This window comes from Micrasema longulum, unplaced genomic scaffold (assembly GCF_059751315.1).
Source record: "Micrasema longulum isolate JH-2025_06_02 unplaced genomic scaffold, ASM5975131v1 h1tg001918l, whole genome shotgun sequence".
Taxonomy (NCBI): domain Eukaryota; kingdom Metazoa; phylum Arthropoda; class Insecta; order Trichoptera; family Brachycentridae; genus Micrasema; species Micrasema longulum.
This window is the reverse complement of record NW_028279092.1, coordinates 19,908-37,932: the sequence shown is the minus strand read 5'-3', so window position 1 is coordinate 37,932 and position 18,025 is coordinate 19,908. Positions and strand designations below refer to the sequence as shown.

General features: G+C 29.5%; 1 long non-coding RNA gene across 1 annotated transcript; it reads left to right on the top strand.

Annotated features, from left to right (window-relative positions):
• The first annotated feature begins 9,771 nt into the window (after positions 1-9,771).
• LOC148273538 (uncharacterized) lies at positions 9,772-10,809 on the top strand. Its single transcript, XR_015824554.1, has 2 exons — positions 9,772-9,912; positions 10,613-10,809. It is a non-coding gene; the product is annotated as an uncharacterized LOC148273538 (long non-coding RNA).
• Positions 10,810-18,025: the final 7,216 nt, after the last annotated feature.

Sequence of the window (18,025 nt, the reverse complement as noted above, 5' to 3'; positions counted from 1 at the left end):
GATTTATTTCATGACAGTGGGAATTCTCTAAGGAAGGTAATTTCCAAATTGTAATATGTACATTCTACATGACTTTTTTTTGTCTTTTCTATAAAATAAATAATCTAGATTTTTTTTATTACTACTGAGATTATTTGATGCATCTCTTATTGAAGATAAATCCGCCTAATATTATAGTAGTTGGTGAGTTTGCCTTTGATGCTTGAGGTCCTATATTCGATTCTTGACAGCGCGGGTGTAAAATTTTAGTTTTTAAGGTATAAACTATAATATTTCATTGTCTTTGGTACCTGGAGAGTAAGACTGATAACGTTACCTATGATGATTTTTTTTTATCCAAGTGCGCTGCAATAAGAGTAGAAATGCAGTGCCATATGTACCACTGGAATACTTGTGGCACAAATCAGAAAACTTATTTTTACAGGAGAACAGTAAACTAATATTAAAAAAGCAAAGGCAGAACTTAAAATTCACTCACTTGTGCCATTTACTTTTAATTTTTCTTTGAAATAACAATTGCATATCAATATATTTGCCACTATTGTTTCCTCAATTTAAACATTAAAATATTGTAGAGCTTTTTCATTTTTTTATTCTAAGGTCGCCAAGCGTATTTTTCAGAATCATGCCATTAATAAACTGTGAGGATGGGAATATTCTGAAACATTTCTGCATGCTCAACTCAAAAACGACTATTTTGTACTTGTGTCGTTGTTATCGTTCAGGTATGAATTATAAAGTTTAATTGAGTTTCAATTAAGAAAAACAGACTATATTTTATTTCATCACCTTAATATCAAATGGTAAATTCATACAAATTAAAGGCACGAATTCAAACCCCGTTCATCCCTAATTGTCTTCCGTAATTTCTAAAACTCCATGTTTTATTCTTCTCTTGCATGCAAAACGTAGACATTAACATGAACGTACTAACAACTATACAGATAACATCGAAGATGATTTCTCGAAAGTCGAATTTCTCTTGTAACGATAATCAATAGTGTAGGATTCCTTGAATAATGATTACGACACAACAGTAATCTAAAAGTGACTTAACAGATGCACGGGACTAGGTACTAGGTACATACTAAGTAGGTCGCAAACCAATGATTCTCATAAACTTGAATGCATCTCTATAATATCTTAATAACGTATTGAAAATGACACAACATTCGATCAATTATTATATGTGAGATAATAAACTCAAAAGGGAAATCAGCGACAGCATGCAAGCATTGTCACCGTGGGTGAGTAGTGATGAGTAAACATAATATTATTTTTTCATTATATTTTAAATTTACATTGGTAAATATGTGTAAACATTTCATTTATGGTTTTCCTAATTCTTTTCTTGTATAATATAACTTTGTTAATGACACATTACGTATATTGATAATTATAAGTTTAGTTACGTATATTGATAATTATAAGTTCTACGATGCAAATGTTGATGGATGCAGAAAACGAGGAAGACCGAGAAAGGCATGGCACGATCAAGTCCATCAAATACTTGAAGATGGACATGTCAAAAGTAGGAATAATCGGCGTGCGTGCATAAGAAGATGTATGAATGTAGAGGAAGCGAGGTCTGTATGCCAAGATAGAGTGTTATGGCGTTCTATCCTCTCTGCCTACCCTTACGGGGAAACGGCGTGGTTTGTTGTTGTATAAGTTTGAGATCATTTTTGGTCTAGTTTTAAGTTTTTCAATAGAGGGATAATTTACATTGCTCCATTTTTGTGAAAATCACCTCAAGGACGCTGTACAATAAATAAATATCCCACCACGTCTTGCAGCTACAGAGCGCATGGACGGTTGGGATTCTAGTTGCTCGTTGTCAATTAAGATCAATTAAAAATTATAACTGATAGGAGCTAGATTACAGGACGTCTTGCAGCTACAGAGCGCATAGACAGTTAGAAATTTAGCCCCCATGTACACATTTTAAAAAAAGACAAATTAATTTAGTGTATTAATGGTATTTAAAAATAATTATAACATGAATGATAAAAGAGAGTAAGATTACAACACGTCTTGCAGCTACTAAGCGCATAGACGATTGGAATTCTAGACCCATTTACATCTATTATATTATAACCGTATTATTGTATATGACTGTAGATTTCAATAAATAAATAAAATATATATATATATATATATTATTTAGCAGTTGAAAAGTTGAGAATTAGTGTTCTTTCGATTTACAGCTTCTCTTGTATTTTTATTAACATCCATAAAAACTTTTAGTATAAATAAATATTATGATCTATTAATATTTAATCGAATCGTTTAAATATGAGACACTAAATTAAAAAATATTAATTCCTTATACATCACATTCAGAAATAAATAAAAGGGAGTGATTACAAAAAAAACATCACGTCGTTTCCCCATAGCGGTGGAGATATGTCTTACTTCAAGTATTTGTTAGATTTGGTTATGCCATGTCTTTCTTGGTCTTCCTTGATTTCTGTGCCCATCAACATTCGCATCGCAAATCTTTGCATCCGTTCTTTAGCTGTACATTCGCTTTACATGTCCAAATCAACGCAGAACTGCTTTATTGATTTCGTCGAAATTACTTACTTCAGCTTTAAATAATTCACAGGTCTTGACATTTGCGCATCAATTGTATATATTTTTACTACTTATAAAGCCCAAAAGATCACATTTGGGCAGCATTCAGCCTCATTTAATCGTTGTTTTTCTAATGTCATGTTTCGCTTCTACACATACGGGTCAGCACGAAAACTTGCCAACAACAAAAAATAAAACAATAGCTTAGATTTATCAAAATTGTCTTAAATAATCTGCCCTGGACTAATTTGTATTTGTTTAAAATTTATTCATAAACCCTTGAGAAATTGATTTTTAAAAAAATAAAAAATATTAAATTCATATTCTATTGTTAGTGATAATATTATTAGCATCTTTTGTAAGGTCGTCCAAGTCTTTTGTTTAGTTTTGTCTTGTAGTTTATTTTCAGACACTAATCAAAAATCACTTCTTCTTCAGCAAGAACATAACTTTAATTGCATAATTTTCTCGTCCATAAATTTCCACTTTAATCTTCAAACGGAACATAAGGTCGTTAAATTACAAACTTAAAAGAAATATTGGGAATCAAAGAACTATTGAAACAGGCCAAAGTCCTCAACCATGGGATGTAGGTCACGTGATTAAAGATATTACGTAATATTATGTGCATACGATTGGTAATCTGACTAACAATTTCTAGTCATATATTCAAACAATCGTACCAAACTCAAATATGAGGCGGCCGTTTCTCCACTCGATTTCTTACGAGAGTCAAAAACAGTGGTCCAGGATTCTGGGTCTATTGCATACGTAGAACTGTATTTTTCATACAACCGGACACATACTAAAATGCTAACGACATACACAATAAATATATTTTTAAACACAAAGTTCTAAATTATTACCGTTACACTGAACACTATAAAGTGGCTCAAAGAAGTAATAATTTTTCAACAAAATTATTAAATTATTAAGAAAACCACCCAGTTCACAGCAGGGATACGTAAATCCAAGTAATATCTTTACTGTTGAAATATGAAAAGTTTGATTTCTGAGAAACGAACCGCGCAACACGAAAATTTGCCAAGAAAATGTCATCCAATCCAGTGGTATTATCAGTCTGCAATAGTGCCACGTTCCACTTGGCAATTCAACCACTGCCACTGCGCACTGCCTCTAAATCAACGCGATCATCGGAAGTGCGTTGAATGTTGCAATGAGTGATTTTAGTAGTTCCATCATAAAATCATCGAGCATCATCATAATCGATCAGTGAGTTAAATTTACAATGAAAGTTATTTTATTACATGTGCATTAAGTGAATCGTATTTTATTTATATATTCATTTATTTATTCATTCCAAATTACACTCGTTTAAATAAAAGGAATTAAGGCTATGCCCGTGTCAAGCCATAATAATTAACAATAAAAAATACAAAGCAGAATTAATTAGATTAAAATATAATGACAATCCAGAAAAATAGGTATAAGTAATAAATAATAAAATTCCAAAGAATACAATTTGAAAAACATAATCAGACATAAATATTAAAGTATAAATTATAAATCATTTAAGTTTGTAAGTGAAAATTCTTGATGGAAGTTCATTGTAATTTATTATATAAATAAAACACGAGTGATACTTTAATTAGACCTAATAGACCGGTTTCATCGCTTTCGCGACATCTTCGAGACTGGTATCTTTATTAAAGAGTTAAATGTATTTACACGAAACAGAGGTTAGGATAGATAATTCAAAGTTATATGTAAGTAAATTAAATAAAGTTATTTTTATCTTAAGGATCATTATCAAATTTTCTTTGGGTTAACTAATGAGTTGATTGATAGTTTGATTATGATCCTTAAGATAAAAATAACTTTATTTAATTTACTTAGATATAACTTTGAATTATCTATCCTTACCTCTGTTTTGTATAAATACATTTAACTCTTTAATAAAGATACCAGTCTCGAAGATGTCGCGAAAGCTATGAAACCGGCCACTGGATATTCCAAATTTGTTGATTAAAGTATCACTCGTTTTTTATTTATAAAATAAAATAAAAAAATATATAAATTATGAATTATATAAATTTAGATTCATACATAATCAAATATACAAAATAACAGTATCATTGAAATCCACAAAATAAAAGTATAATAGTAAAATATAGTAGTATTGAAAAAAAAACCAAACAATAGTATCATTAAAATCAATAGAATAAAAAGATAAATGTATTTAAAAACATAATTGTCATGATAATTGAGATATGGTTTATATCAACTCACTGTACACTATAATAATTAAAGTACTTTTATCTTCTCGTTCAAAGTTGGTTTCCGAGTACTACTGTAAAATGCTTAACATTGAATTTGAAATATTAAATGGAGAGGGAAAAAATTTACTACAAAATTTATCAAGAGCAAATTATAACTATAGGTTTCAAGGTTTAAAGCTAGAAAAAAAAAGGTGAATATTTTGTGTGGTTTTTGTGGCATTATTTTGAATGACAGATTCTCACATTTCGATCGCTCACTAACCTAATTGTTTGTGTGGCTACGGTTTGTTAAATTCCTCCATAAGAGCCCTTGTTTTATAACATATTACCTAAATAATTTATTGCTAAGGTGTTGTGCAAATAACACGGCGTTTTAGGGTCTCTATGTATTTTTAATGAAATTAAGTGCACCAAAAACACATCATAAGGACCGAAGAGCCGATTAGCTGAAGCCCCGAGAGCCGACCAAATGAGACCCGAGCTGCCAAATTCTCTACCATTAATCAGTTGGCAACAGCATGCTAGTATTAAATAAATATATTAATAATACATTATAATTTTGATGCAAATTATTTTTTCCGATATAATTATGCTGTGTATTCGTTTCAATTCTGCACTATCCTAAACGCCAATTTTTCAAAATGTTTTGTACTGCAGAATATGATTTTCTGTGAAATCCTTTTCATTTCTATTTAAATTTAAAAGCCAAATATGGAATACTTTTAAAGTTTTTCAATAATTACCATTTATCCTAAATGCCGAACACTTAAAAGCATTAATGTTTACTATCTTTAACCCCTAGGATAATCTTAAAAGGCAATTATACTTTGAATTCTTGACCGGAAGCTCTTGTTTTTAACAATTTATCAATAACATGGCATTTCAATAATCTGGAACTGTTGTTTGTTTTTTGCACGACAAAAAGCCTTGAATCCCTTCAGTGTGTGAGTCAAGTGTTAACCACTGGGTACACCACGGAAGACGCCAATTTTGGCATTTAAAATAGTTCAGAATTTAATAGACGTATTGTTCGTCATTCTTGTCGACATTTTGGACAGCATTACAGTTTTTGCCATCACATGGCATAGTAAATCAGAGCTTCGATGTTTGATACATTTTATCAAATCGAATCTTACAATTTTACTAACCAGAACATATTTTTCTTTCACATCATACCGCCTGTTTATAAAAAGATATGGTCGAGTATCTCAGACTCCAAGTCTCGCTGGACGGCTGGTTTCGCGAAATATATCACCCTCCATGACTTGATTTACTCTTATTCCAATGAAGTTTATAACAACTTCCCGCTCGAGGGCAATTTCCAGAAAAGCTGACGCGACGCTCTGTCTACCGAAACCTGCAAATTACCCTTCTGTCACTTCTCACGCGTACTTAATTTCAGCAATAAATAACGAAATTTTATGAGACATTACTGCCGTAATCAAATGATCCGTGCGCATTTGGTTTTCATATAACGCCAAAATTTGAACGCAAACAAAGGATTTTATGATTTAAAACAATGAAACAGAAGATTTTATAGCCTAGCACAAGTATTCATTTTAAACAATGTTCGAGTACATAATGAAAAACTAACCCGTGTAATATTACAAAGTAATTAAAATGTTTGTTTTTTGTAACAAATTATGTACTTGTACAATGGTATAATTGACATATTGTGGGCCAAATTTGTCACTGTTTTTTTTCTGTGGTAAGTCATAATTGATATTTTTTTATATACATAAATCATACTCTGTTATTTTACAATAATTAAATGCGTCTGTTTTATTGTGAAAAAAAAAATAGTGTCATGTAAATACTGCATTCATTTAAAGAAAATCACTGTTTGGTCACTAACTGACTCATCACAGGACTCTTATGAGTTGAGACGTGTGCCTATATAAATGTAAATACCTAGGTCAATTATTTGTAAATAAATGAACATAAATTTTATTGAATGTAATGAATAAATAAATATCCCAACCGTCCATACGCTCTGTAGCAGCAAGACGTGTTGGGATATTTATTTATTGTACAGCGCTTTTTAGATGATTTTCACAAAAATGGCGCTATATAAATTATCCAAACATTATAATTAAAAATAAAATAAATTAATGTAAAAATTACAGACTTTTCGATAACAGCTCAATATTATTTGATTTAGAAGTAGACACTTATACTGAAGCTATTTATTTAAATATTAGCAAACTCGTAAAACTGCTTTTATAGCTGTGTATTTATAAACTTAAGATATCTAGGATAATATAGGAAAATGGATTGATCAACAACATCCACTATGATTAGAGCTCACATTACTAAATATAGCAAAGCTCAATAATTTATTATGATTTCATCATCGTAGACGTGCAATGATATGCACACAAAAATTGGATTAGCAAATGTCAGTTGACCACACTTAAGTTGTCTTACCATAATTATAAATCTCTTAACCGGTACCATTTTTTTGTCACTGTTACGGGGGGAGGGGGAGAAAGTCAAAGATAAAAAATAATTAGAATCCAGAAAATTGATCTATGATCAAAATGTATATAGACACAAAGCATAATATTATATTTAAATGAGAAGATTTATAACAATATATTAAATCTTTTGAGTCACAAACGAGTGGAAGCTTTAAAAAAAATATGTTTAGATTTACGAGGTATTCAAATATCGTATATATAATTCTAGTTATACGTTAGAATGATAAATACCAAACCAAGATTTTGTGATTTTGCTATTTTCAAAATATCACAATTTTTAAATAAATGAGATAATTTCTATCTATAAAGTATTTTCAATGTAAAATCATAACACAGATTTTTTTTGTATCAAAATTTGTGGACTTTTTATTTCGACTTAAAAAACCATTTTTATGACGAAAATGCACTTCGGTATTTTAGCTTAACTTCAAAACGGCAAAAAGTGGACTCCCGTGTTTTATCCTCTAAGCTACAGAATTTGATCATTTTATTGTATTGTGCCAATCGCACTTCTCACTGGAATTAACTTTTCTGAACTGCATATTTTTTTAATTTTCGTTTGGCTGGTACGAATACAAAATGCTAAATCGGCCAAGACGCCGCCGTCACCGCCGGGAACAATGTGTAAAACCGCGACAATCCCGGTCAAACTGGGACGTATGGTAATCCTACACTTAAGTCGTATGTTGACTTGATTTTCCAGTGGCACAAATATGTTTTCTAAGGACTAAATCATAACAAGGTCATTATTTGTTATCTCGGAATAATAAAAGATAAAGCACTGCTGGGGGTGTTAAATACAATAAGTTTACTCAGATAACCTTTGGACAGAAATATCATTATGACATAAACTCGTGACTGCCATATTTGAAACACAAACGATGCACATCACTTCCAGATAGAATAATAATAGCTGCAAATTATATTAGAAAACTAAATAGTATTTGTTCTTCTGATAAGAGTTTATTTTTCCGAGCAGATATTGCACGTCCAGTAAATGATTTATAATAAGCAGATTGCAGAGAGATAATAAGCATTTAAATGTACCTATAAGTTTATTCAACGATCAGCATTTTTAATAATAAACGTAGAAATTAAAATAATAAATTAACATAAACACATTTTTTTTGGAATTGAAATATATTTCCTCACTCTAAACAACTATTAAGAAAATGCTAGAACCTTAATTACAAATAATAGTTTAATCTAATTGTGCTCATTTAAAAGAGTTTTAAATGCTTTTTTTTGGATACTAACATATTATGTTTATTTTCTCTTGTGTGAAAGAGGAAAGGGCGGATGATCTGGGGTAGCGCCGTATAGATCTGCTGACGAAAGGATTTTTTAAGACGGAATCAACAAAAAATAAAAAGAATATTTTTATAAGTTCTTTTTCATTATTATCGTTATAAATTGAAGAATTATTTTTTCCAGAAGTACCTCGAATAAATAATGTTAGTTGATCCAGAGAATGCGCATCTAGAACATATAATTTTTAATATTTTACCGTTTGTGATTGTAAAAATATGTAATTTTCAATACTTTTGAAATGATTTTTATGCTTTTTCATACTTTTTATCTTGTATTGTGTTTATTTAATTTCAATACGCTTTTCGTATTTTTTTAACCTGTATAGGGTAAATATAATTTGTTAATTTTAAAAACTTTTTTATTCTTGTAATTTTTCAACATTTGCACTCTCCTACTCGTTCAGCTTATATATAAATACACACATGTAATTTTTAAACTTTTTAATTTTTTTATTCTTAATTTTTTTTTTGGATTGTATTATGTTTATATAATTTTTAATTAATTTCCATTCCTTGTATTATGTTTATTTTGTAATTTTTTTTAACTTTTTCACACCCTTTTAATTTGTAGTGTATCATAATTTATATTCTGCCTTTGTAAATAATGTCATAGTTCAAAATATGAAAACGTCTGTACATTAATATTGTTATCTACATGTCTCTAAATCAGTTTTTTTTTTATAAAAACTCTTTGGAAATATTATATAAAATTATGTACAATATGTTTTCAATTAAAATTTAAAGTGAAATTACGCTGGTACGCTTTTTTATGATTTTTTTTCGCATTGTATTTACTTATATATAGAACTATAATAAGAGTTACCAATAAAAAAGAAATAATATAATGCAATCTGCATTATATTACTTAAGGAAAAACAAAGTTTAAAATATCCCACGGTATGAAGATAAACTAATCGTAATTTTCCTTTAAAATTTCCTGAAATTCAATGACCTTATATACGGCTTTCCCACTCGTGTACCTAAATTCGCAAGTTCCTTAACCTCCCTTAATGCGATACGGTATACTGCGTAATGTGTACTATGTCCGCACTCTCTGCACGGACGAACATAGTTTCAGCCAGTCTGCGCGGCAGACGGGTGGAGTGCTATTTTGGTAACACTAATATGTGCTTTCAACTCCGGTGCATGTCCATTGCAGTTTGCAGTCCTAATGGGAGCATTCACTTATTACGCACAAACTTCCGTTTGTTCAACTCATAATAAGAACAGATTTTGTACACTTCTCTGGTGAGAACCATCTTGGAGTAAAATACACACTATTACCGCAGGAAGAGTAATAAATAGGTGCGTCGGTTTTCACAGTCACTGTTATCAATATTGCTTTTTCAAACTTTAAAGATTACTTGCTTTACCTGTTATTGTTATTTTTTTCTCTGCTGCATTGACATGTTTTTATACTTTTAATCACTTATATTATATATGTATATAAAATCAATATATTTCTGCTCTTGCTATAATATGTCATTAATTTTGAAGATGTTTTTTAAATTTACTTAAATTTATTGTCTTATATTTCACTTAAAGATTATTTTCATCGTTTCTTTGAATCCCTTAAAATATGTATGTGTATATATATATATTTTTCCTTTTTTTTAAATGTTATTACTTTTTTATTTTATTTTTACATCTGATCATGTTTTTCATTCTTTAATTCTTAACTTTTAATTATTTTTACAAACTTTCTTCATTTTTAATATAATTTCCATTTGAAAATACTAACTACAAACTTTAAAATAACTTTTTTTACTTGAACTTTAATTTTTAAACAACTTTCATTTATGCTTTTTTTCCTTCTCTTTTTTATACTTTTATTAATAAACTTACATATAACTGCTTTATAATTTGGAAACTTCACTGGTCCATTAGAGTTAAGTCTAACTGTGTAAAATATAAAACTTTGTAATTGTACTGTATGTTTCCTAAATAAAAGTTTTTTTTTTTTTTTTTAAATAAGAATATTTATCTTTTTTGGATGACCCCGTAGAAGTTGGATTCGTTCCGATGTTTCGGCTGCCATGGCAGGAGCCATCTTCAGAGTAAACTCTGTGTTTTGAAGAAAAAAAAGCATTAACTTTGTAGTCAAACATTTTAATAAATGTTATTATATATGTGTATATACGGTACGTCCTGAAACCAGTCGACATAAAAAAGTCGGTAAGTGGTTATATACAAATATTTAACAATATTTATCTAAAAAGTACGTGTTCGTGTACCTACTAGTAATCTAACATGAAAAATAAAAACTAGTCTTGATTATGTGGTTTGTTGACTATTGTTCTTTGTCTGTTATTGTTTATTAGTTCTAAGATCTTTCAAATTTATATTTTTGTAATTCCTTTATGTTTGGTAAGTAAAAGTTCCTATAGCGTGCATTGAAGAACCGTTACATATAAATTTTGTGTATAATAGAACAACGAACCAAAAAGCGCAAAAAATAAACAAAATTACTCAGTAAATTTATGAGTTTTATTTCTAATTTTTGGCGTTTTCAAGTAACTATCAATTCATTTTAATAATGATTAAAATACAATTATAAATAACATTATGAACATTAATTCTTGTTTTATTTTCTCTTTTATTTAATTTTGACCAACGAGCGCTTTCACCTAAAAAGGCATCTTTCCTTTCCTTACCTTTTAAATAATAAGAATTATAAAAATTACTAGGACTGAATCCCCATTTCGGTCTAAAATGTTTCTTATAATGAAGCTTTTGCAAAACAATTATAATAATATTCATGTTGTCTATCCCTAAATCAAATACTTATGAGTCTTCAATGTGAAAAATATGATTAAAGTTCAAAATGTTGTAAACAATTTACCAGTCCCGAAGAAGACTTCTTGGGCAAAAGCGCTTGTTGATCAAAATAAATGAAATAAAAGTGAAACTACACCATAAAGTTTTATTGAAAGTTTTATTTATAATTTTATCTAAATCATTAACCATGGAGTTTTATCAAGACATATCTACAAAAATCATCAATACAATCATTTAAATAAGTTTTGGTTTCAGCTAAAATCTTGTTTCAGTCGGTCACTAACAAATATGGCAGCTTTGGTGTTTTAGAGTTCTATAAAGTTAAAATAGAAATTCGTTTGCCGTCAACATGGAAAAATGTTATCATTATCACATATTTCGCAAACCGATAAACCAATAGCTTTTAGGTTCAAAGTATCTTAATTGATTTTATCAATACTTAATAACAGTCTAATTGGAAGCGTCAACGAACAATCATATTATGATGTATTCAATGAATAATATTGAATCATTCACTTTTGTGAATTGTTAAAGGAAAACATCTATTAAATCGATACCGTTTTTGAAAATCGCCCGATGTTTAGCAGTTTTTTGAAAACCAAACCGTACATCAAACTATTGGCGTTTTTTGTCTCAATAGAATTGGCGAGGATAGTCAGTGTCTGGGAATTTTGATGAATAACCCCAAAACTTAAGCGATTTGGTTTTTTTTAAGGAAGAGTATCAGAATAAATTTTCTGTATCAGTACATTTTCCGTTTTCAAAAAAATATTATTTCATATTTGTATACCGTACGTTCAAAGACAACATATAAAATTGGTTAATTTTTGAGTTTTTAGATGGTCCTAGCTTAAGTAGGAAACAATTTATCAAAAATCAAAACAATAGGGGGGATACGCCATTGGTAAATATCTATTATGTGCAAAAAACGGCTGCTTTAGTGCCCATACATAAGAAAAGTCAGATCGTCTTACTTCTAATTCTAAATTATAAATTGAATTTTATTATAATTGGTGAACAATTTATATTTTTATGTAGATTTTAAATAAAAGTTCATTATTTTTCACGAGTACAGGTATTCTCCGTTAATTGCGACCTCAGCGAGTGCGGATTCGTTTTAACACGATACGATTTTCGCAATGTTGTGACTTAAGAAAAGAAACTAAAAATAGTCAAAATGATAGAAAATGGTGGTTCAATTGGCGTTGTAAGTAGGGATTTTAAATTTCCTGAGTCTACAGTGCGATCAGTTGTGCAACAAAAAAACAATATTAAAATTTTTCGAGATCACTTAAATCCCCAAAATGGAGTAGAAGACGTTTTTAGAGCTAGCAAAGGTTGGTTAAGTCGGTTTGAAAAACAATCAAACTTGCATTGCCTTAAAATGATAGACAAATCGGCTAGTGCAGATGCAGACACAGAATCAGCTGAAAATTATCTGAGTTCCGTAAAAAATCCCATGTTCATCGCAAAATTTCGCTTATCTCCGCCATGTTCAGAACGTATCCCCCGCGATCAACAAGGGTTACCCGTATATTAGGCTGCCAGCGCTGCTATTCCGAACGTTCTCGCCGCCGTAGAAAACACTTTTATAGTGCGTGTTTTGTAAGTAAATACGCGCTATAAAAGCTTTTTATACGGCTGCGAGAGCATTTGGAATAGCAGCCCAGAACGCTACATAAAAAAAAAACTTCTGTGGCATTGACGGAAGGTGGTTTGTTCTTGTAAGTGCTATTCTTTTGTCTTTTTAATGAATTTTCATTGTTTATTCACTCTTGTACCTGACAATATTTTTAATATTTATTTGTTTTAGTTAAAAAGCATACATATGCATTTTAAATACTAAACTTAACTTGTGTGCTCAAAAGAAAATGTGGTTTAATGAAATGCACTCTATGCTATTTTCAAGTATGTATTTGAAGTGAATTTCTGATTAATGCAGCTGGTACGTACATTTAAGAAATTTTGCAAGTGTTTAAGTGAATTGAAACAATTTCTTCATAATATCAATACAACTGAAATGTTTGCTTATAGCTTCATTTGTACCCATCTTTTCTCCAAAATATATTTATTTACGATAGTAGAAAAAACTATTTATTAATTTTCAATTAAAAATTTTCGGTAAAAGTTCATAGTAATTTATTATAGATGTCACCAGTTTTAAAAATGTCGCGAAAGCGATTAAACCGATCACTGGTTATTCCAAATTTGTGGATTTAAGTCACTCGTCTATTATTTCTTTTATAAAGATTATACCCTTTATTTCTTCCTTTAATATATTTTCAATCTTAGAGAATACATTAACGTACAAAGTATTATTTCCATACTTCAGCTTACATAATTGTATATCTATCTTTAGTACAAAACACGCGCAAATGTTATTTTTGACCACAAAATTTAGTAATAAATAAATTATGAAGAATGTTATTTTGTTTTAAAGGAATAAATAAAATTACTTTGTTTAATGAATCACTTCATTTTTTACTGTCAAAACCGACTAGCTTCGACCCCCTCCTCTTTCCTTATCGACACCCATTGTTAACTGTTTCTTTTACGTATGTATAATTAGTTATTATATAACCCTAAAGAGGACAACGTGAGTTACTGAAACTAGTTGGTTGTGCAATAAATGAACTATAAAGTTAGAACTACAAACATCCAAAATATAATGTTATTTTTTACTAATTTGTTAAACAATATTTGTTTAAATGTACTGTTATCTATTATGAACGTAAGTTTTAAGGTTTTGACGCAAGCGAATGCCCCCAGCAACGGCAAGATGACTAAAAATCTTTCTAAGCCATTTCTTAATCTTGTTTATAGACCATAATATATCAAGTTGTTGTTGAATGAATATCCTAAGACTTGTCAGCCGTTTAAATATTTGACAAGAGTTTAGTGATTTACACGTATTTATTCAAAAACATTTGTTTTGACGTAGAAATACACGCTGCGAAGTGATTAAACAATTGTTTCTTTAACATCATAGGTTTTACACAGAACAATAACTTAGCAATCGTAAAAACTTTCTGGTTACAAAATATGGCGGTGAGTGCACTTTCTTTGTATGTTAATATAATGTGAATTTCGTGAAGTATAAACATACTAGAGAGCAAGCTTTATGTCATACATGCAGACTCAAAGAAAGGCTCAGTCAGTTCTATTACATTTACATTCATGTTTCAATTTAATGTATCCAAACAGCCCTTTTCTCAGTATTAATAATTTAATTAGAAAACCTGATTTTGTATTAAATTAAAATAGGTAGAGCATAAAATTTTTTAGACTTTTTTAATGTGACCAGCAGTTCATCTTCAAAATAAATTAATCACGTTTAAACATCAATATTCAGTTTTTAACGAAAAGCTTCACAATTTTGTATCACATTAAATAAAACACACTTAAAAATATAGGTTATTTATTTTTTGAAAAACTAAAATCATTCATTGTAGAAAATGTGATAATTTACTCATCTGACAAACTGAATTATTTTTATTCTTTTTACGTATGCAATATAAATTATAATGCAAGTTTGAGCATAAATGTCTTTTTCACTTGCAAGTTATTGTCAATACTGCAATAATTGTAACTGCCTCAAAATTTCTGAAATGCATATATTACTATGCATGTACTTAACAAATTTAGGATATTAGTTAAATACCTTATTCATTTTGATAGTGGGCTAGTGGTATATTTAATCTCCGTATTGAACAAGTTTCGAACTGTCAAAAGAGATTGACTTAAGTTGTGTCACATGTACAAAACTAAATTTGTCTGGAAAACCTTCTGAGTGTTTTATAATTACCACAGCCTTGCATTTCTCAGTACATCTGCCATATGTCACTTATCTGAAAAGGGATTTCACTGTACCCAGCAAACCAGTTCTATATTTGAGACATTAATTTATCAAACGGAATCGAGAAAATGTGTCACTGTGTCATGGTTTCCCGAGCAAATGGCGGTTACAACATAAAAATATGATTTCATTTAATGTACCGTGTATCGGGATTGCTTTTGATTTCATAATAAATGTTGCTAAACTTTGAAAGAGGGGCCAGCGAGGAAAAATCTCTCGAGCTATAATTTCTCCATTTCACGTGTAAATATAAACTGTATTGACGTCATAGCCAGCATGCATTTGGTCCACGTGTCCAGAACGTCTACTCCCAGTTACGAAATTGCTGTATCATTTGTGTATTTTTATTTACTTAAACCCTTTGCGAAGCAACGTTATAAAGATGGAACATGTTAAAAAGTATTATGCAATTCAGCTTTATTACAGCATCTTTTTTTATGTGAGCTATGTTTCAGCTTCCTAGGTGCCATTAATTAAAAGTTGCAATCAAACGAAATTATTTCAATTTTAATTGTGTTTTGGATTAGAAGTAAAATAACTCCAAATATCGTTTCAGCAGCACAACATAACAGTTTTGCGGGAAAAATCATAGGATATCTACTCTCATGTCTTATCGGAATTCAAATAAACCTTAAATTTTTTTATTGTTTTACAACATTTATAATTATCCTTCAACAAATATTTTAAAAAATTAAAAAAAATATTTCCATCGTGAATATCTACAACATTTTAGTATTTTAAAAATAAAATCTCGTCTCTCTACGCGGTATTTTAAATGATTTTCTTTCATGGATCACATAAACACAAATTAATAAAAATAAAGGTATTCGTTAAGAGTTAAGCCAAAATTTAGCTAAATCATTTTAAATAACCACATTAGATGCAATCCTTAGAAGCGAGTGAGAATGTCCAAAGCTTAGTACATAGCAACCGTTTTTATTTATATATTTATTATCATAAAAAAAATTACGTGTTTTTTATAGCATACCTCTACCAACGAGCACTTTTTTTAATGGCTTAAATTAAATATATTTTTAATGCAAGTACGTACATATCATAATACGTATCTGATGAATATTACAATAGTCCCAAAAATTAATTTATTATCTTTAGATAGTGTATAATACTGTTATTTTTTCAAAGAGCACATTTCTTAAATGTTTGCATTTGGATGCAAAAAAATATGATAATATTTTTGAAAATTTAAAAAAAAATGAGCACCATGAAATAACGGTCACTATGAGTATCTTTCTAATATGATTACCAAACGATAAAAATACCATTATCATCTGAATTTTCATATTATTCTAAGTACGTAGATATTTGAAGTTAATTTATTGGACAAATATGTTATGTTTGTCTTCTCGTGCCTCTCCTTCGGAGGATAGCGACCGTAATTTGAAACTCCTCTCGATCTGGGCAATTCTGATAAGCATTGTTGCATCTGGTATTCTATTATATGGATGATGCTCTTTTACGTCCCATATCCAATATCCAGTCTATCCTTTATCTTCCCTTCCTCTATGAGCTGTAGAAAGGCATATTTTTCCATACGGAATATGAGGCCAAAGAAACAGTATTTATTTTATAACCAATCATAAATTTCCTAAATAAAACGATTATTAAATAAATTGATTACATCCAAGGTTTGGTTAAAGGGGCGTTTCTCTCATTTTACCATAAACTTTTTTATCACACTTACGTAGACTAAAACACATGACATGTTTTTATTGCTTCTAGAGAATTTTTGATTTATGGCTAAACAGGCTATACCAATTTACGAATAATGACGATAAAATACAAGTGAGGTCACGTTTGATGTTGATTTTCTAGACCAATAATTATTATTTTACCAAAATTCAAATTTAACAATAGATTTCTAAGAACTATTGGCATCAAATCGGTTTGATTGACGTCGGCTAAAGTATAAATCCAATAAAACTTCAGGGTAAATTTAGTACGAATCTGATTTAAACAGTATTTTATGCATTGTTTAGACGTAGACAGATAAAATTAACCATTGCTCGTACATAAAAGTAGACAAATCTCACGTATTGCTTAAAAACATGCAGACTTGGGCCAATAAATAAAAAACACATTGTGAATTTTCTTATTTCAAAGGAGAGATGATTTATTTATAAAAATACACGTCAAAATTCTATCTTTGACACCTTATGAACACGTTTTATTAGTGCTGTGAGTTGGTTTTTTTTTGTAAGACTTGCATTCAACTGAAATAAACCAATCAGATGTAAATTATAGAGAGCGGCTGGATGATGACGTAATTATTTTTCCGTCAGCGTTAAAAGTCGAAACACCAATGACTGCACAGCAGTAAAAATGATCTGCAATGGACTTTTCATAACTTGTATGAATTATTTTTTATTTTAAATAGGTAATGCTTGGCAAATTATTTAGTTTCTTATTTGGTAAATTATTTATGTTGCGCGAGATCAGAGATTTTGACTCGGTCTATGGAATAACAATTTGATACGTTGCTTTAGAACGTATCCAACATAAATAAAACTCGGTTATTAGGTCACCACATTATAAAGTGCATATAAACAATATTGAAAGAGTTGAACATACATGTTGACGTTTTGTTAATTTTTAATTAGGTATTCCAGTTAAACATATTAATTTTACTCGTACATAGTTAAATAAATATTAAAATTTTCAAATATTAGAAAATAGAAGAAAACTAAACATTTGTTTTATTCAATTTAAAATTTAAAATTCAATATTTGACTGTTCCCAACTGTTACAATTAATTAACTAGTGAGT